The sequence below is a fragment of the Nymphaea colorata genome, chromosome 9 (genome assembly GCF_008831285.2).
Source record: "Nymphaea colorata isolate Beijing-Zhang1983 chromosome 9, ASM883128v2, whole genome shotgun sequence".
Classification (NCBI taxonomy): domain Eukaryota; kingdom Viridiplantae; phylum Streptophyta; class Magnoliopsida; order Nymphaeales; family Nymphaeaceae; genus Nymphaea; species Nymphaea colorata.
Window position 1 is genome coordinate 24953281 of NC_045146.1, and position 21427 is coordinate 24974707.

The following is a 21427-nucleotide window of genomic DNA, read 5'->3' on the forward strand; positions in this document are numbered from 1 at the left end:
TAAATGATGAACGTACTGTAAAATGATTGTGTTTCAAAAAAGGCATAGTTGTGGGGCTTTTTATTGTAACTTGATCTGTAGAATAGTGACATAAAGATCAAAGCCGCTGGGACCAAAAAAATAGTTTTATAAACTAACTGGCCAATATAGTATATCTACATAATGCAGCACTTAAGAATGGAAAGAAAGAAAAATAGAAAGAACTCTTCAGCTTAGGAATCTAACTCTGCTCTTATTGAGATGGAAGAGCGTAGAGCGACTAAACAAGAGCTACAAAAAGACAATGATATATATATGGCTTAAGATGAATAATGGTTGAACAAGAAACAAGAAGGCATGCAATCTGACCAGTAGTAGACTAGATATATCCTTCACAAGCCTTGTGCATTTAACCAACAGAGAACCATTTTTTTAACTTGTGCTGAAAAGCATATCATCCAAACATTCTATAGCCAAATCAAACAGCCTAAACTTTGATGGACAATCAACAAGGCCCAAAAATTTGCTTTCAGTAACTAAAACCTTCTCTAACATTGTCACAAATGTAGAGCTAGCCCATAGTTTGGCAGTACCAAAAGAATTGCTAATAAATGATATCAGAAAAAAATTATAACCATACAACATGAAAAGAATATAGAAGAATGCATGCACTTCAAAATTTGCTACAAACAATTAAAAAAAACAAGTGAAAGTATGTGTAGTGCAATAAAAACCAAAGTTTTAATAAAAAACAAACTACGAACTCATTGTAATAAAAACTCAAGCTGAAATAAGCAGCAAAGAACTAGCAATTCATTTAAGTACATGGCGTCTTTACCCAAAAGAAGATCACACTAGAGTACTTTTGGAAGGAACCCTGAGTTCAGTGTTCATCAAGCTTTAATTAGAGGGCAACATTAGTAGCAACCAATAAAAACCATCTATCGATACATATGCAAAAGGAAGAACTAACACGATGTACAAGCAATGAATGTATGAGGCACTGTGCCCTTATCCAAAGGCAGATGTTCATCTTCATACTACTAGAAGGAATCCCACCGAGTCCATTGTTCTTGATGTTTTAAATATAGAGGCCAATATTAGCAGAAACCAACAACAGATTTGAACATGGCTTAGCACCATGTATTCCACACAAACATTAATCGGAGTGCATCCATTAAAAAGATGGGATTGCCAACACTTCAATTATTCAACATAATGAATAAACTAAAGTTGTAAATTACAACTGTAACTTCAAGTCTCATGAACCCGGATTACAATTGCATTAAAGATTGAAAGGATTCCAGATATGGAAACAAAACAACAATATCAAGAGAAAATGTACAAGCAAAAAACTGAAATATCGGCAGCCTATTTGCCAAATCAAAGAGAACATCCCTCAGAAAACTTCCATGACAGCCCACAAGTGAAACTGTTTCACCCGAAAAAAAGGAACTGATGTAAGCAAAAAGACAAACATTATGCGAGCACCATAACTTTGAAAAGAAGGGTTTCAAACGTTGAACCCAATTGAAGTTGTTAAAGCATAAAGATCGAAAAGGGAATGCCAAACTAACATTGTCCCAATTAATAGCACCTGAAAGAACAAGTTTGTTTACGAAAAAGATCCTCAACCAGAAATCAACGAAGAAGATACCAACCGGAAAATACTGATCACAGAAAACTTGATTTGCAACATTCCCCAATTTTTCATGTGTATGAAGACGGGTCTAAATCAATGACTTTATGTGTTGGATATGTTTGTGAGTCTGGATCAATGGCATTATCTGATTCAAAAATCATCAGATTTGGATCTAATTGTGGGTATAGATCAATGGTCTTATCTGAACAAGAAATCGTTCAACATGGATAAGTGGTCTTATCTAATCTATAAAATCTTAGGTCTGGATCGAAATCCCTTGTCTTATGATCTTATCAGATCTGCAAATTGTTGACTCATAACCTCTTAAAGCTGAAAATCATATTGATGCATCAAGTTGACCATGCATTGGTAGAAATATTGCTTCATCAAGTTCCTTGATCAGTTCCCAGGACTCACGGGACTGTTTCCCATCTTGTTGAACAGGGTTCATCGCATCTTTTGCGCTCATAATGAGAAGATCACACATAACCTCATAAAATTGACCATGAAACCGATGCATCATGTGGGCCATGCATTGGTTGTGTCAATCAGTCAATCACTTATTCCAGTTTCATCCAATTGACATTTTTCACTTGGTGGAAGGGATGTTGCTTCATCAAGATCCTTGAGCAGTTCCCAGGTCCGCGGGACTGTTTAATCTCATGTGGTGGAGGGTTCATCGCGTCTTTTGCGCTCATAATGAAATGATCACACATAAACTCCTAAAACTGACCATTATACCAATGCATCAAGTTGGCCATGCATTGGTTGTGTCTATCAATCAACCATTTATTTCAATTGCATCTAATTGGCAATTTTAACTTGATGGAGGGGACGTTACATCATCAAGATCCTCGAGCAGTGCCCAGGTCTCACGAGACAATTTACCCCCATGTTGGACGAGGTTCATCGTATCTTTGCCCTCATAGTGAGATTATCACACATAAACTCCTAAAACTAAACATTATATCGAAGCGTCAAGTTTGCCATGCATTGGTTGTGTCAATTTGGCAATCATTTTTTCCAATTTCATCCAATTGACATTTTTAAGTTGATGGAGGGGACGTTGTTTCATCAAGATCCTTGGGCAGTTCCCAGGTCTCACAGGATTGTTTAAACCCACGATGGACGAGGTTAATCGTATCCTTTGCGCTCATAAAGAGACGATCATACATAAACTCTTAAAGCTGACCATTATACCACTGCATGAAGTTGGCTATGCATTGATTTTGACAACCAGTTAGCCAATTATCCCAATTAAATCTAATTGACAACTTCTACTTGATGGTAGAGATATTGCTTCATCAAGTTCCTTGATCAGTTCCCAGGTCTCACGAGACTGTTTCCCATCTTGTTGAACTTGGTTCATCGCATCTTTTGCGCTCATTACGAGAAGATCACACATAACCTCGTAAAACTGACCATGAAACCGATGCATCATGTGGGCCATGCATTGGTTGTGTCAATCAGTCAATCAGTTATTCCAATTTCATCCAATTGACATTTTTCACTTGATGGAAGGGATGTTGCCTTGAGCAGTTCCCAGGTCTCGGGGGACTGTTTAATCTCATGTGGTGGAGGATTCATCGCGTCTTTTGCGCTTATAATGAAATGATCACACATAAACTCTTAAAACTGACCAATATACCAATGCATCAAGTTGGCCATGCATTGGTTGTGTCTATCAGTCAACCATTTATTTCAATTGCATCTAATTGGCAATTTTAACTTGATGGAGGGGACGTTGCATCATCAAGATCCTTGAGCAGTCCCCAGGTCTCAAGAGACTATTTACACCCTTGTTGGACGAGGTTCATCGTATCTTTTGCCGTCATAATGAGATGATCACACATAAACTCCTAAAACTGACCATTATATCGAAGCGTCAAGTTTGCCATGCATTGGTTGTGTCAATTTGGCAATCATTTTTTCCAATTTCATCCAATTGACATTTTTAACTTGATGGAGGGGACGATGCTTCATCAAGATCCTTGGGCAGTTCCTAGGTCTCACAGGACTATTTAACCCCACGTTGGACGAGGTTCATCATATCTTTTGCACTCATAATGAGACAATCAGACATAAACTCCAAAAGTTGACCATTATACCAATGCATCAAGTTGGCTATGCATTGATTTTTACAATCAGTTAGCTAATTATCCCAATTGCATCTAATTGTCATTTTCAACTTGATGGTAGAAATATTGCTTCATCAAGTTCCTTGATCAGTTCCCAGGTCTCACGGGACTTTTTCCCATCTTGTTGAACAGGGTTCATCGCATCTTTTGTGCTCATAATCAGAAGATCACACACAACCCAAAAAAACTGACCATGATATTGATGCATCATATGGGCGATGCATTGGTTATGTCAATCAGTCAATCACTTATTCCAATTTCATCCAATTGACATTTTTCACTTGATGGAAGGGATGTTGTTTCATCAAGATCCTTGAGCAGTTCCCAGGTCTCGCGGGACTGTTTAATTTCATGTGGTGGAGGGTTCATCGCGTCTTTTGCGCTCATAATGAAATGATCACACATAAACTCCTAAAACTGACCATTATACCAATGCATCATGTTGGCCATGCATTGGTTGTGTCTAACAGTCAACAATTTATTTCAATTGCATCTAATTGACAATTTTTACTTGATGGAAGGGACGTTGCATCATCAAGATCTTTGCGCAGTCCCCAAGTCTCAAGAGACTATTTACCCTCATGTTGGACGAGATTCATCGTATCTTTTGCACTCATAATGAGACGATCACACATAAACTCCTAAAAATGACCTTTATATCAAAGCGTCAAGTTTGTCATGCATTAGTTGTGTCAATTTGGCAATCATTTTTTTCAATTTCATCCAATTGACAATTCTAACTTGATGGAGGGGACGTTGCTTCATTAAGAAGCTTGGGCAGTTCCCAGGTCTCACGGGACTGTTTAACCCCACGTTGGACGAGGTTCATCGTATCTTTTGCGCTCATAAAGAGACAATCATATATAAACTCTTAAAGCTGACAATTATACCAATGCATCAAGTTGGCTATGCATTGATTTTGACAACCAATTAGCCAATTATCCCAATTAAATCTAATTGACAATTTCTACTTGATGGTAGAGATATTGCTTCATCAAGTTCCTTGATCAGTTCCCAGGTCTCACGGGACTGTTTCCCATCTTGTTGAACAGGGTTCATCGCATCTTTTGCGCTCATAATGAGAAGATCACACATAACCTCATAAAACTGACCATGAAATCGATGCATCATGTGGGCCATGCATTGGTTGTGTCAATCAGTCAATCACTTATTCCAATTTCATCCAATTGACATTTTTAACTTGATGGAAGGGATGTTGCTTCATCAAGATCCTTGACCAGTTCCCGGGTCTCGCGGGACTGTTTGATCTCATGTGGTGGAGGGTTCATCGCGTCTTTTGCGGTCATAATGAAATGATCACACATAAACTTCTAAAACTGACCATTATACCAATGCATCAAGTTGGCCATGCATTGGTTGTGTCTATCAGTCAACCATTTATTTCAATTGCATCTAATTGGCAATTTTAACTTGATGGAGGGGACGTTGCATCATCAAGATCCTTGAGCAGTCCCCAGGTCTCAAGAGACTATTTACACCCTTGTTGGACGAGGTTCTTCGTATCTTTTGCGCTCATAATGAGACGATGACACATAAACTAGTAAAACTAACCATTATATCGAAGCATCAAGTTGGCCATGCATTGGTTGTGTCTATCAGTCCACCATTTATTTCAATTGCATCTAATTGGTAATTTTAACTTGATGGAGGGGACGTTGTATCACCAAGATCCTTGAGCAGTCCCCAGGTCTCAAGAGACTATTTACACCCTAGTTGGACGAGGTTCTTCGTATCTTTTGCGCTCATAATGAGACGATGACACATAAACTCCTAAAACTGGCCATTATATCGAAGCGTCAAATTTGTCATGCATTAGTTGTGTCAATTTGACAATCATTTTTTTCAATTTCATCCAACTGACATTTTTAACTTGATGGAGGGGACGTTGCTTCATCAAGATCTTTGAGCAGTTCTCAGGTCTCATGGGACTGTTTAACCCCACGTTGCACGAGGTTCATCGTACCCTTTGCGCTCATAAAGAGACAATCATAAAAAAACTCTTAAAGCTTACCATTATACCAATGCATCAAGTTGGCTATGCATTGATTTTGACAACCAGTTAGCCGATTATCCCAATTAAATCTAATTGACAATTTCTACTTGATGGTAGAGATGTTGCTTTATCAAGTTCCTTGATCAGTTCCCAGGTCTCACGGGACTGTTTCCCATCTTGTTGAACAGGGTTCATCGCATCTTTTTCGCTCATAATGAGAAGATCACACATAACCTCATAAAACTGACCATGAAACCGATGCATCATGTGGGCCATGCATTGGTTGTGTCAATCAGTCAATCACTTATTCCAATTTCATCCAATTGACATTTTTCACTTGATGGAAGGGATGTTGTTTCATCAAGATCCTTGAGCAGTTCCCAGGTCTCGCGGGACTGTTTAATTTCATGTGGTGGAGGGTTCATCGCGTCTTTTGCGCTCATAATGAAATGATCACACATAAACTCCTAAAACTGACCATTATACCAATGCATCAAGTTGGCCATGCATTGGTTGTGTCTATCAGTCAACCATTTATTTCAATTGCATCTAATTGGCAATTTTAACTTGATGGAGGGGACGTTGTATCATCAAGATCCTTGCGCAGTCCCCAGGTCTCAAGAGACTATTTACCCTCATGTTGGACGAGGTTCATCGTATCTTTTGCACTCATAATGAGACAATCACACATAAACTCCTAAAACTTACCTTTATATCAAAGCGTCAAGTTTGTCATGCATTAGTTGTGTCAATTTGGCAATCATTTTTTCCAATTTCATCCAATTGACAATTCTAACTTGATGGAGGGGACGTTGCTTCGTTAAGATCCTTGGGCAGTTCCCAGGTCTCACGGGACTGTTTAACCCCACGTTGGACGAGGTTCATCGTATCCTTTGCGCTCATAAAGAGACAATCATATATAAACTCTTAAAGCTGACAATTATACCAATGCATCAAGTTAGCTATGCATTGATTTTGACAACCAGTTAGCCAATTATCCCATTAAATCTAATTGACAATTTCTACTTGATGGTAGAGATATTGCTTCATCAAGTTCCTTGATCAGTTCCCAGGTCTCACGGGACTGTTTCCCATCTTGTTGAACAGGGTTCATCGCATCTTTTGCGCTCATAATGAGACGATGACACATAAACTAGTAAAACTGACCATTATATCGAAGCATCAAGTTGGCCATGCATTGGTTGTGTCTATCAGTCAACCATTTATTTCAATTGCATCTAATAGGCAATTTTAACTTGATGGAGGGGACGTTGTACCATCAAGATCCTTGAGCAGTCCCCAGGTCTCAAGAGACTATTTACACCCTTTTTGGACGAGGTTCTTCGTATCTTTTGCGCTCATAATGAGACGATGACACATAAACTCCTAAAACTGGCCATTATATCGAAGCGTCAAATTTGTCACGCATTAGTTGTGTCAATTTGACAATCATTTTTTTCAATTTCATCCAACTGACATTTTTAACTTGATGGAGGGGACGTTGCTTCATCAAGATCTTTGGGCAGTTCCCAGGTCTCACGGGACTGTTTAACCCCACGTTGGACGAGGTTCATCGTATCCTTTGCGCTCATAAAGAGACAATCATATATAAACTCTTAAAGCTGACAATTATACCAATGCATCAAGTTGGCTATGCATTGATTTTGACAACCAGTTAGCCGATTATCCCAATTAAATCTAATTGACAATTTCTACTTGATGGTAGAGATATTGCTTCATCAAGTTCCTTGATCAGTTCCCAGGTCTCACGGGACTGTTTCCCATCTTGTTGAACAGGGTTCATCGCATCTTTTGCGCTCATAATGAGAAGATCACACATAACCTCATAAAACTGACCATGAAACCGATGCATCATGTCGGCCATGCATTGGTTGTGTCAATCAGTCAATCACTTATTCCAATTTCATCCAATTGACATTTTTCACTTGATGGAAGGGATGTTATTTCATCAAGATCCTTGAGCAGTTCCCAGGTCTCGCGGGACTGTTTAATCTCATGTGGTGGAGGGTTTATCGCGTCTTTTGCGCTCATAATGAAATGATCACACATAAACTCCTAAAACTGACCATTATACCAATGCATCAAGTTGGCCATGCATTAGTTGTGTCTATCAGTCAACCATTTATTTCAATTGCATCTAATTGGCAATTTTAACTTGATGGAGGGGACGTTGCATCATCAAGATCCTTGAGCAGTCCCCAGGTCTCAAGAGACTATTTACACCCTTGTTGGACGAGGTTCTTCGTATCTTTTGCGCTCATAATGAGACGATGACACATAAACTAGTAAAACTGACCATTATATCGAAACATCAAGTTGGCCATGCATTGGTTGTGTCAATTTGGCAATCATTTTTTCCAATTTCATCCAATTGACATTTTTAACTTGATGGAGGGGACGATGCTTCATCAAGATCCTTGGGCAGTTCCTAGGTCTCACAGGACTATTTAACCCCATGTTGGACGAGGTTCATCATATCTTTTGCACTCATAATGAGACAATCAGACATAAACTCCAAAAGTTGACCATTATACCAATGCATCAAGTTGGCTATGCATTGATTTTTACAATCAGTTAGCTAATTATCCCAATTGCATCTAATTGTCATTTTCAACTTGATGGTAGAAATATTGCTTCATCAAGTTCCTTGATCAGTTCCCAGGTCTCACGGGACTTTTTCCCATCTTGTTGAACAGGGTTCATCGCATCTTTTGTGCTCATAATCAGAAGATCACACACAACCCAAAAAAACTGACCATGATATTGATGCATCATATGGGCGATGCATTGGTTATGTCAATCAGTCAATCACTTATTCCAATTTCATCCAATTGACATTTTTCACTTGATGGAAGGGATGTTGTTTCATCAAGATCCTTGAGCAGTTCCCAGGTCTCGCGGGACTGTTTAATTTCATGTGGTGGAGGGTTCATCGCGTCTTTTGCGCTCATAATGAAATGATCACACATAAACTCCTAAAACTGACCATTATACCAATGCATCAAGTTGGCCATGCATTGGTTGTGTTTATCAGTCAACCATTTATTTCAATTGCATCTAATTGGCAATTTTAACTTGATGGAGGGGACGTTGTATCATCAAGATCCTTGCGCAGTCCCCAGGTCTCAAGAGACTATTTACCCTCATGTTGGACGAGGTTCATCGTATCTTTTGCACTCATAATGAGACAATCACACATAAACTCCTAAAACTTACCTTTATATCAAAGCGTCAAGTTTGTCATGCATTAGTTGTGTCAATTTGGCAATCATTTTTTCCAATTTCATGCAATTGACAATTCTAACTTGATGGAGGGGGCGTTGCTTCGTTAAGATCCTTGGGCAGTTCCCAGGTCTCACGGGACTGTTTAACCCCACGTTAGACGAGGTTCATCGTATCCTTTGCGCTCATAAAGAGACAATCATATATAAACTCTTAAAGCTGACAATTATACCAATGCATCAAGTTAGCTATGCATTGATTTTGACAACCAGTTAGCCAATTATCCCATTAAATCTAATTGACAATTTCTACTTGATGGTAGAGATATTGCTTCATCAAGTTCCTTGATCAGTTCCCAGGTCTCACGGGACTGTTTCCCATCTTGTTGAACAGGGTTCATCGCATCTTTTGCGCTCATAATGAGAAGATCACACATAACCTCATAAAACTGACCATGAAACCGATGCATCATGTGGGCCATGCATTGGTTGTGTCAATCAGTCAATCACTTATTCCAATTTCATCCAATTGACATTTTTCACTTGATGGAAAGGATGTTGCTTCATCAAGATCCTTGAGCAGTTCCCAGGTCTCGCGGGACTGTTTAATCTCATGTGGTGGAGGGTTCATCGCGTCTTTTGCGCTCATAATGAAATGATCACACATAAACTCCTAAAACTGACCATTATACCAATGCATCAAGTTGGCCATGCATTGGTTGTGTATATCAGTCAACCATTTAATTCAATTGCATCTAATTGGCGGGACGTTGCATCATCAAGATCCTTGAGCAGTCCCCAGGTCTCACGAGACAATTTACCCCCTTGTTGGACGAGGTTCATCGTATCTTTTGCCCTCATAGTGAGATGATCACACATAAACTCCTAAAACTGAACATTATATTGAAGTGTCAAGTTTGCCATTCATTGGTTGTGTCAATTTGGCAATCATTTTTTCCAATTTGCTAAAACCATTGTTACATGTGCTAGATCATGACATTTGTTCGATAAAGGTTAGTAGTAAAATATTTGAGAAATTAAGCAAAATTTTATAAAAGACAAGAAAATGTCGAATTCAAGAAAGAATGTGCAAACTTTCATCCAAGATAATTAACAAAGCCATGTTAAGAAAGTCGTGAAAGATTTAAAAAAAAAATTCCTATGTTCACCAATGTAGAAAAGCTATATAATTGACAAAAGTTATGTAGTTAATTTACCTCAAGTGCTCAAATCAATGAGAGAAAAATCAATTTCCAAACATGTGTACAAAAGTTCATGAACCATCAATACAACTGCCAACTTGTTTCACAGTTTACAAGCAGATTTCAAAAACTGTTTCCCAATGTTTAACAAACCGAATAAAAAGACAAACAAATTATAAAAATTAAAGAAATTTCTCAAACATCTAAGGAATCTGCAAGTTCTACTAAAAAACATAAAGAGGTGAAAAAAAAAACAGCTAAAAAAATCTATCAAACACAGTAAATATCATAAAAAATTTTACTAAATTCATTGAAAAATCAATTTCAAAATGTCTTAAAACAGTTCATGAAATTTCATAAAAAATTTCCAACACAATTTGGACAACTTATGAGACATTATTACATCTTAAGCAAATCAACAAAATACCATAAGAGTAAACAACTGTATAACTTCAAAAAAAAAAAATCAAAAAGTTTAAGTAAAAAAGCCATAAAACTCATAAAATAAAGTTACATTTCATGAGCTCATAAATGTGCACAAGCATTCATCAAAATTTATGAACCAATTTTTTTCAACTTCTTTATAAATGTTAAAATAACAACTTTTTTATAAATGTTGCAATAACAAAGTGCAAGCGAACTTATAAGGATTTGTGAAACCTTTTAAACATTTAAGAAAACATGCACAAAACATACAAAGAACACACGAAGGTTTGGCGAAAAAGATTCCAAAAGTTTCATCAAAGACATGAAATTTAGAAAACACTTTAATGTCACTTAATTGATTAAAAAAAAAAGACTTTGAAAATTCAAAAAAAAATCATACAATGTAACAACCAATGGTAAATCGTTACATTTCCTTGACAACGGTTCATAAAAAAACATTTAGAAGTTGAGCAAAATTCTCTAAAGACTAGAAGACTAAGTACTCAAGAAAAAAGGTGCAAATTTTCATCCAAAATAAGATAGAATCGTACGTTTAAAATGTCCCAAAATTCAATACCATAAATAAACTTAAAAAAAAAAAGTTTATGTGTTGATAAGGAAGTCATGAACGTCTAAGAAAGAGCATTATTTTTCATAAGTTCGAACATGTCAAAGGGAGTTTCCAAAGCTATGTAATAAATTTGCCACAACCTTCCCTAAAAAGAGACAAAAAAAATCAATTTCTACAATGTTTATAAAGTTAAAGAAGTGTTAATAAAGCTGTCAAAATGCTTCAAAGGTTGTTAAAGAGGTTTTTAAAACGTTTACAAATTGTAAAAAAATCATATAAAAAAGAAAAAAAATGCAAAAAGCTTACATTCCTTCCTAAACATCTACGAAAGCCTGTGTGAGTCATATGAGGAAAACATAAACATTTAAAAATAAATAGAAAATGTTTATCAAACATAAAAGTCATTGAAATGTTTATTGAACTCATTTAAAGATCATTTGAAAACGTTTTACAATAGTTCTTGAAATATGTAAAAAAGTTCTAACACAATTTGGACAACTTCAGATATAGCATGACATTTTGTTTATCGAAAGTTTGCAAAGATAGAAGGCTTTTGAAGAAAGGTTTGTAAAACATTAGAAAACCACAAGACCTTAATTTAATTTATAGATTTCAGTAAGAAAACCATGAAAATCTATTAAAATCAGCAAAAAAAAAATCCAACACAATTTGGACAATGTCGGATATATCATGACATTTTATTTACGAAAAGTTTGCAAAAACATTAGAAGACTTGTGAAGAAAAGTTTGCAAAACACTAGAAAGTCATAAATGTTAATGGAAAATCAAGAAAAAAATTCAATAATTCAACTTCAAAAAAAATTGCAAACGTTAATAAAAAGTCATGAAAGTCCAAAAAACGTTATTATTTATGAGCTCATAAATATACAAGGGAATTTGCCAAAATTCATTTAATGAATTCATTTTAACTTTCCAATAAACAGTCAAAACAAGTTCAATCTTTATAGAAGTTTATGAAGCATTAACAAAATTTGCCGTTGGTATCACAAACATTGGTAAAAAAAATTCATGAAAATCTAAAAGAGCACAACCCTTTCATGACTATATAAATGTGCACAAGAGTTTTTAAAAATGTTTATTTATGCTCAAGAAACTGCATTGAAATGCACAAAATTTATAAATATATATGGCACTTGTCGAACACCTACTAAACTTCACTACAAGAAAATAGCATTTAGTGATGTACAACATGCTTCACTAAATGTCATCAGTGATGCCAACTCTTCATCATGAATGGCGCCACTAACAGTAATGACAGAATTAATGATGCATTTGTTGCTATTAACTATCACAATTAGTCATGCATTAACAACGATAAACCAGTTGTTGTGTCACTAATTAACCATGAACGACTCATGAAACAACAGAAGCTTAATATACATGGACAACCAACAATAACAAACACTCAAGCAGCAAAATTTAAAAATTAACCTGCAATCAATAACACTTTCATATAACTACAAAAGCGACTGAAAGCATTTTCAGATTGAAAGCAGCTATAGCAGCATAACTTCACAGATTGCCAAACTTTTACTTGATTTAAAAGGAAAAAGAAAGTTGTAACTGCTACCATGCCATGTTATGGTGATCTGCAAACTGCTAATATCTACATAATTGTACTAAATAAAGCAAAATAAATCCACTAACCTGGAAAAGGAGATTAAACTTCAAGATACAAAAAATTTTGCAAACAAATGAAAGCATAAAAAAGAGAATCTCCAGCCTAAAGCATAAAAATAGCATGCTGGAGGCGCAAGCAGCTGTACCTCTGTTGTGCCCACTGTGTAAAACAATGTTTGATTCAGAGCCTCCAAACGTACAGGAAAGCTTGTTCCTCAAGCAACCTGCATTCATGAGGTTAGTCCAAAAGAATTGATCCTATTAAAAGAAGGGCATTACAAAAAGCCACAAAAACCGCATGAATAAATCATATTTTCGGGTAGCAAAGAGAGATTGTTAATAAGGGCAACATTTCCTATGTGTTGTTTCCCCAGTTTTTGTTCCTTTGGAATAAAACAGTAAATTTAGAAATTCAGAAATATCCCATAGATACAGGGGAAATAAATGCAGTGTAAGATAGCCAATATTAGATAAAATCAGTTTGAATGGTGACCGTAAATAAAAAATAAACTTATGAGAACTAAAGAAGTGTATAAAAAGGGAAAGTTTATTATAATATTGAAGAAAAAGACCATTACTTTATAAACTTGCTGTCCTGTATCTTAAGATCACAATCCATCAGCCAAGAATTTGATGTTTTGAACCATAATTGATGAACAACATGCGTTTGGCCGTGACCCACTAAGGCCTCCATTGAATTGAATTGGACGTTTTAATGGAATATGTTTCTAGTCAATAGCAGTGAGTCAGTGACCATTTACTTGTATGGTTTAAGTCCTTTGTCCACTTCAAGGAGACATCATGAAGAGTATCTTATGCAGTGAGATAAGCTAGAAAATGCATAAAGCTAACACAATCAATGTTAGAAACTAAATCATATTAATGATTAAATTTATCAATAATTTTATCCCATAAAATGTAATAATCTATATAGAAATAGAACACGACCTAGTGTTATGGCAAGATGCACAATAAGGGACCAAAAGGAAATGGAAATTGAGAAAAGCCTAAGTATGATTATTTTTTGGTTTGATTACTGTTTGTAGACGCTTTTCATGAACATACACATTTCAGTCCCTTTTCCTGAATGTCTGCCATTAATGAATGGAAGGGCTCAGTTATTTCAATTGTTTTAGTAATTGGACTGTAGGTGGAAAAAAGTTATTCTACTGAAACATCTGACGAGGTGAGGCGAAATATTTTCAAACAAAAAATAAGTAGGAATACAAATTATAATAACCTTATACAGTAGGAAGATACATAAATACATAACATATCACATATAACAAAATTAGAAATACAATAAAATAGATTATGCACGCATATTATAAGGCATAAAAATAATAGGTTTATATTGTCAGGCCAAAAGATAGAGAGCAAACATATATTGTAAGGCATAAAGATAATAGGTTTATATTGTCAGGCCAAAAGATAGAGAACAAACATACAGGGAAAAGGAGCTGAACAAAGAATGATTCTTGTAACACACCAATCAAAATAGTTAACTAGACTATTAGCTTACATGTTATTTATAAAGCAATAAGGAAATACATAACTTATATCTAAAACTTATACACAAAGCATATTTATGAAACAGATATATTAAACAAAGCAGTTCACTGATTAACTTGTAAACTAATTTCCATAAACCGTATGGCCTTCAAGACCAATGAAGTTCACGGAACTGAAGTCTTATTTACCTAACATCCACCTTTAGCAACCAATTAAAACTTCAACTCCATGAAACCACCGATCTTGAAGTTTTGGGGAGAAAACCCTCAAGGTAGCTTACAATATTTAGAGTCTGGAAAAATAACAGAGAAAGAATCAACATATTTTAGTTTCTGTATGTATAGGAATGTAAGGACATTTGTCTGCACGATTTAATTAGTCACTCATGTTTTCCAAAGGCCTACAGATGAAAACGTTTGAGATTTCAAACGAAGCCCCTAGTTTTGTGGAGAACAAATTGACAACAGTATCTTAACTAAGAAGAATGAGAAGAAGTTCGTCTGTGAAACGACACCCGAAGCCTTTGGCAATCGGAGCAAGTGCATGCAATGCACGGCATTAATCGGAGAGAAAGATAGAGAAAGCCAAAGAAACAAACAAAGAAAGAAAGATGGACGGAGGGGAGAGTGAATGAGAGATATCCTATTACCGTAGATAATGCAGCTTGAGATGAATCGAGACTCCTCGATTAAAACCCTCGTTCGCAAATTGCCATTCACTGCGGATGGATGAATGGGTCAGGAAGGTTAAAAAAATCCCAGAAAGTAATCGGTGCCTAGGGTCAGTCCGCCGACCATCCCCCTCATGAGCAGCCTCCTTCCCTCGCCAGGCCGACGCACAGGGGCGAGAGAGAGAGAGAGATTGAGAGAGAGAGGCATTTACCTTCGGGGCACGACGGTGGTGGTGGAGGTCGATGGCTGGAGAGCGAGCAGCGGTGGTGGTGGAGAGCGCCGGCGGGAGAGCGAGCGGCAGTGGTGGTGGAGAGCGCCGGCGGGAAAGCGAGCGGTTGTGGTGGTGGAGGGCTGGAAGCGCGGGAGAGGCAAGAGACGGAACGGAAGCTTCTGGACAACCACGATCAACAGCAACTAAAAGAAATCAAGAAACGGTTACTTCCATTCTTGGATGACCGACCGCTCCACCGATCATTTGAATTTTGGATTTAATTTCATTTGAAAGCAGCATTTCTGGTGGATTTCATGTGATGGTAAAGTAAAATGTGGTAGACCCAGCTCGACTTATTCAGTCGAAGTCATATCTACAACCTTGAACATACCTGAAACCAAAACCTTGTGCCAACGAGGGAACCAACTGCCTATATAGCCGGCTCTGCCAAGGCATGGGCCCTTGGCCCCACATCAAGATTAAAAAAAAAAAACGTTTTAGAAAACTTTACTTGTCCTATATAAAAATTTTAGAAAATGATATTTCGACTAGCGTTAAAATTTAAAAACTTTAATTTGGCTTTCCTCATAAAAAATTTATGACTTTGCCTCTACCAACACCCAGAGGTAACCATAAGCAGATCCACATCCAAAGCTCTCTTGGAAACCTTCATTAGAACCAAAGAGCCTCGACCGAACCTTGACCCAAAGCCACAGCTCAAGCCGGAGCCAAGCCTTAATCAGAGCCCAAGCATTTGATTATTCTACCAAAGCTTTTCGTTCATGTTGTCCGGATCAATGCACAGCGGTTTCCATTGCATCAACCAGTTGTTGCTTTGAAGATATATGACGAACTTTAGTTGCTTCAAAGAAATATGAGGAAGTCAATGACAAACATGTGGTTCAATCTTCATAAATATGTTAGCAGAAGAATACTTAGAACAACTCAAACTTGTTAAGAACATGATCATTAAAACTTAAAACACCCATGTTGACCAATGTGATAATTTGAAATTATGTGTCAAGCCTTTACACTTGCTTCTAGCAATACATAAATGACCATGTTGAATTATGAATTATTCTATGAAGTACCGGCTTCTGAGAGTCAAGCTTCGTTTTTGTGGTGATTCTTCGATTTGGTCTTGGTGGTTGCGCTGTTTGGGTCTATTTAATGGAAGACCGATGCGAGAAGTTGATCACGATGTATCTTGATTTCGTCTGCTGTTCCTGTTCTATTTGTGGTCGTTCTGTTTGCTGCATTTTGAAGCTGTATTGTTGTATCTTGTTCCTTTTCCCAAGCTGCTTGCTTGGAGATGGTCCTTTTAGTTCTTTTGATCTCAGAGAAAATTTGCGTTTACTTTGATTGATTGTTTGTCTAGACCTGTCTATTCAATTTGAATTTGTCGGATGGTAGTTTCTGGATTTTACTTTTGGTGGCAGTTCTGGCCTTTCTCCTTTGTTTGCTCAATGTTGGTCTTCTAAAAGTTCCCGTCTTCCTTGATTGAATTTGGTTGGGAAATAAAGTAACTCAAGGCCGATTATCCATGCCTTCATCAGAATCGGTTTCACCAGATGGGAGGCTTCTTTTGCAGGACGGCGTTTGTGCATGGCAACATAAGCAGCACCTTTCTCTTCTTGACATGGTTGAAGGAACGTCACAAACTGTTGATTTGGGTGAACAATAATAGAAAGCAGTCTCAGAACGAGCATCATGCTGCGTGCATGCTCTGGCGAGCAGTTCAAATTTGAGGAGGTGGAGGCTCCTCTGTCACCAGAATCCTTCGCGACGATAGATTTTTCGGCTGATGGCATTTCCTCCAGGACTTTGGATTGGGATGCCAAATTTGAGGACAATCATGTCGAAGAGGTTGAAACTACTCTGAAGGAAGCCCTCTCACTGAACTATGATGCCTTTCTTCCCCTTTTTGGTGCTCTATTTTCCTCTTGACGACTCTATAGATGGTTGTTTTTAATATTCGTTGGTTGTTTTTAATATGTTGACAATTCCTATGAATGCTTCTGAGCATGTTTTTGTTCTCTTTTTCAGTTTCTGTTTTCTATAAACTTCACACGTTTGCTGTTTCTTTTTTCTTTTGGGTGAGTTGATTTCAGAATTCAATGAATGTGAACCATAGAAGACTCACCTTCTGTTGAGGCTGCCAAGGAGTGCAATGCTATCCTGGACACAGTCGAAGATGCATTGGAGAATGCAAATTAAAGGCTTGCCTGTTGGTGTTTTTGGAGACTGCAAATTACAGGAGATGTTCCATAAGGCACTGGAATTGCTTCCTGTATTCGAAGAAAGCTATTGCTTCCTATAGGCGTGCTCTGGTTAAGCCAATTTAGATGTAAAAAGCTTGTCTGCCGTGTATTCGAAGAAAGCTATTGCTTTTGAGTGCACTCTCCCCAAAAATCCATCCTAAAAGGATCACGCAAAGATTCTTCAAAAAAAAAAAAATCCATCCTTCAAAATCCACGAAAACTTTCTTCCACGAAAAAATCCATCCTAAAAATCCTTGATTTTTTTTTATGACTAAAAAATCCATCCTACAAGACCCACGAAAAGTTTTTTCCAAACTTTTTTTATGAATAAAAAATCCAAGAAATTTTTTTCCCTGACTAAAAATCCAAGAAATTTTTTCCCTGACTAAAAATCCAAGAAAATTTTTCCATGACTACTAATCCACGAAATCTTTTTCCACGACTCAAAATCCACGAAATTTTTTCCATGACTAAAAATCCATGAAATTTTTTTCCATGATTAAAATCCACGAAAATTTTTTCCATGACTAAAAATCCAAGAAAACTTTTTCCATGAAAATTCATGAAAATTTTTAGTCACTAAAATTCATGAAAATTTTTTTCCACTAAAATTCATGAAATTTTTTTTCCATGACTAAAAATCTACGAAAACTTTTTCCATGACTAAAAATTCACGAAATTTTTTCCATGTCCAAAAATCCACGAAAAATTTTTCCATGACTAAAAATCCATGAAAAATTTTTCCATGACTAAAAATCCATGAAAAATTTTTCCATGACTAAAAATCCATGAAAATTTTTTCCATAATCCACGAAAATTTTGTCGATGAAAACTTTTCCATGACCACGAAAAACTTTTTATGAAAACTTTTTCCATGACTAAAAATCCAAGATAACTTTTTCCATGACAAAAAATCCAAGAAAATTTTTCCATGACTAAAAATCCACGAAAACTTTTTCTATGACTAAAAATCCATGAAACTTTTTCCATGACTTATCCACGAAAAATTTTTTCCATGTAAAATTTTTCCATGAAAACTTTTCCCATGACTACAAACTTCAATGCTGAATCAGGTGCGTAGAACATAGAACATAAAGAAGGACCCCCACCTCAGGAAACCTATCGGGACGATTCGATGGCCCTATCATCTGGAGGATGGCTCCAAAGGCCAAAATTGGGACAGAGAGACCGTCGGGAACAGAGCAACCCGACGGCGAGTTATCGCCTATTCTCGGCGACTGCGGCCCGCTTAATTGATCTCAGACAGGCTGGTTCTTATGTCAAAATTGATCCATATAAAATATTTTTCCATTTTTTACCTGTCTGGTTCAATGCATATTGCATGGTGATCAGGTCATGGTTAGGAGTTAGGACTCTATACATGAATAGTAGTATTGGAAGTTCCATCACTAACAGATGCTACATGTTGCCTGTTCCACTACATTATACTGTTGTATGAGAGACAGGTTTTCTATCGTGCAAATAAAATAGATAAGTATGTCAATGTACAAACAGCAGAATATCATCTCACTCTCTTCACATTTCCATCTTTCTGGTGTTCAATATGCTTTTCTGTGATGATTCATATAGCATGGACATCATTAATGTTCATCACAAATTACTAAACGCAATAGAACTTTGTATGGTTGGTGAGCTAACGGTGACTGGTTATACAACATTTAAGCAATCGGCTGAGACAAGATCACTATATAACCTGGAACAACCAGAGAACCTGGTGATTTCTGTTGGCCATGCATATCAGGATTTCTTTTTTCCCTGTTTACTTAATATGTATTTTTCTTGCACAGTCTAAAAGACAACTCCAGAAAGCTTACCAAACTATGTTAATAATAAAAACGGCAAATTGTGCCTGTGAGAACTACTGTACATATAGCAAAATTTCCATTCAAAAGTAGAATATGGAGCACCAACAGGTTCCTTTCTCTTTGTTTGGCTTCTTGTCTTGGTGGTGATGGGTTTGTACTTCTCTCTCTCTATCTCGAAAGGATCTTGAATGCTCCAGATGCCGCTCCTTGCATGTGGAAAGGTGTCAGATTGAGATGTTAAAAACTATAATAGATTCATGCTGAGGTAGTTTGTGGTTTTATTGAGCATTGTTACAAGAAGACAGTTGTACAAGTGCTAACTAGAAAAAGTCTTTACTAAAGGTCTGTTCTGGATTAACTAGATTTTGTAGGTTATGATGCATTAGAATAGACTAATTTCTGAGAATGAGATCCTTGATTATTATAGTTTATTTGTGCTGAGTAGGTGTATGGTTAGATATTTAATTAAGCATTTGTTGTAAAAAGCAAGATTATAAGAGCTGTCCATACTGCCTATACACATATATGTGTATATTTGCTATGTAGACTCTCTTGCTGTTCTTGTATGACGACAAGAGCACCATCTATAGGACTTGGACTTTGATGAGGCACATGGCAACATTTACATGGACGTTGAAACTACAAGCTTAGCATGTTTTCTTTTCGTTTTCTTTTTTTTGATACTGGAAACCCTAAAGTGCTGGCCATTGCAGTCGTCGGCCGGCGTCTCTCTCTCTGCAGAATCTGTCGCCGGAAACAGGGTTGTCATCATCGGAAGTCCTTACTGATCATCATTCCCCCTCTCTCTCTCTCTCCCCCTTTATCACCTCACCTAACCAGTCGTCGTTTTCATGCGTCTGCTCGATGTTGCAGCGTCTATGCCAACGTTGTGCTGCAAGGGTCACTAATTTTGTCCCTGGATCGTGGTCCCACCTAGAGGGGTGGGTTGGACGACGATCCTGGAAGCTTCGGCATCTCAGTAAAAATGACCATCCATCTCAGTAAAATAGTAGAAGGGGATATATAGATCTAATTGGAGATTGAATGTCTTGAGATAGAGATGAATCGAGGCTTTCAACCAAACTTATTGAAGTTACACACACATATATATTGAGCGATTTAATTATACGGGATGCAAAATGTGGCCCGATTGCTACAATTAAGAATGTCATTAAAAACCAGTAGTTACATTGGCTTTAGAAAGATTGATGTGTGGTGATGATTTAGGTGGCTTTAGTAATGATTTAATGTCCCTTTAGTAATGAATTTTTAAATTTTAGTCATCCAACAACTATTTAGCATAGGATAGCATGAATATATATATATATATATATATACGTGTGTGTACTGAATGTTGTTAGATGGTTAAAAAAGTAAAAATCTGTCACCGAATGTATTATAAATCGTCGCTAAAAGCTCCTTGAGACTATCGTTGTACCATAAACGATCACTAGTTCTCCCGTGGCCCAGGTGTTTTAGCCATATGGAGACATATGAGATAGAACAGATTTGAATTCCCTTTTATCTACACATACATAAGATTTTTATTTCAAATATCAGCAGATATGTGGCGGACGAGGGAGCACACTGGATGTTGGGGCCCTAATAGGCAAACGTCCACTGACATGTGTGATGTCCTAATAAAACAAAGTTATATATATATATATAAGACGTGGGGTCAATTAAGAATGTATTACTGCTGAAGTATATCCGATTGGAGTCTGATCCCTGAAATCTCTGACTCTTAAGTTTAATTGATCGCAAGACGTGGATTTTGGATTTTTCTTTACAAATTTACTGCGATAAGCCGAAGATATGAAATGAAAGGATGGTTTGATGGAGGTGATATTGAAATGGGAAACGTCGTATTTTTCTTCGCAGAAGATCTTTGACGGGACCAACGTGTCTCCATCGGTATTGCCATCTCCTTTTCATGATTCGTCGCTTTGAATAAAGAAAAATGAGAAAGACAACGAAGAAAGTGGGAGGAAGAAGAGAGGGAACAATCCACTGGGCCCAAGCGAACTGATTGAGATGGGGAAATCGAGCTTCTGCCTTACCGTGGGCCGACGATCCGTTTCTTTTAATACC

At 37.0% G+C, this 21427-nt stretch overlaps 1 long non-coding RNA gene across 3 annotated transcripts in view; it reads right to left on the reverse strand.

Annotated features, from left to right (window-relative positions):
- The window catches only part of LOC116259894 (uncharacterized), a 38230-nt gene extending 22602 nt beyond the window's left edge, over positions 1–15628 (reverse strand). Inside the window, exons 1-5 of one of the 3 annotated variants that reach the window (XR_004173995.2) lie at positions 15250–15628; positions 15017–15085; positions 14556–14659; positions 13002–13079; positions 113–1411 (exon numbers count right to left, since the gene is read on the reverse strand). This is a non-coding gene — a long non-coding RNA (uncharacterized LOC116259894). Of the gene's footprint in view, positions 1–112; positions 1412–13001; positions 13080–14555; positions 14660–15016; positions 15086–15249 lie in introns of those variants that run through there. The other 2 variants (XR_004173996.2, XR_007574182.1) reach the window with 2 other exon arrangements.
- Between the last annotated feature and the right edge of the window lie 5799 nt (positions 15629–21427).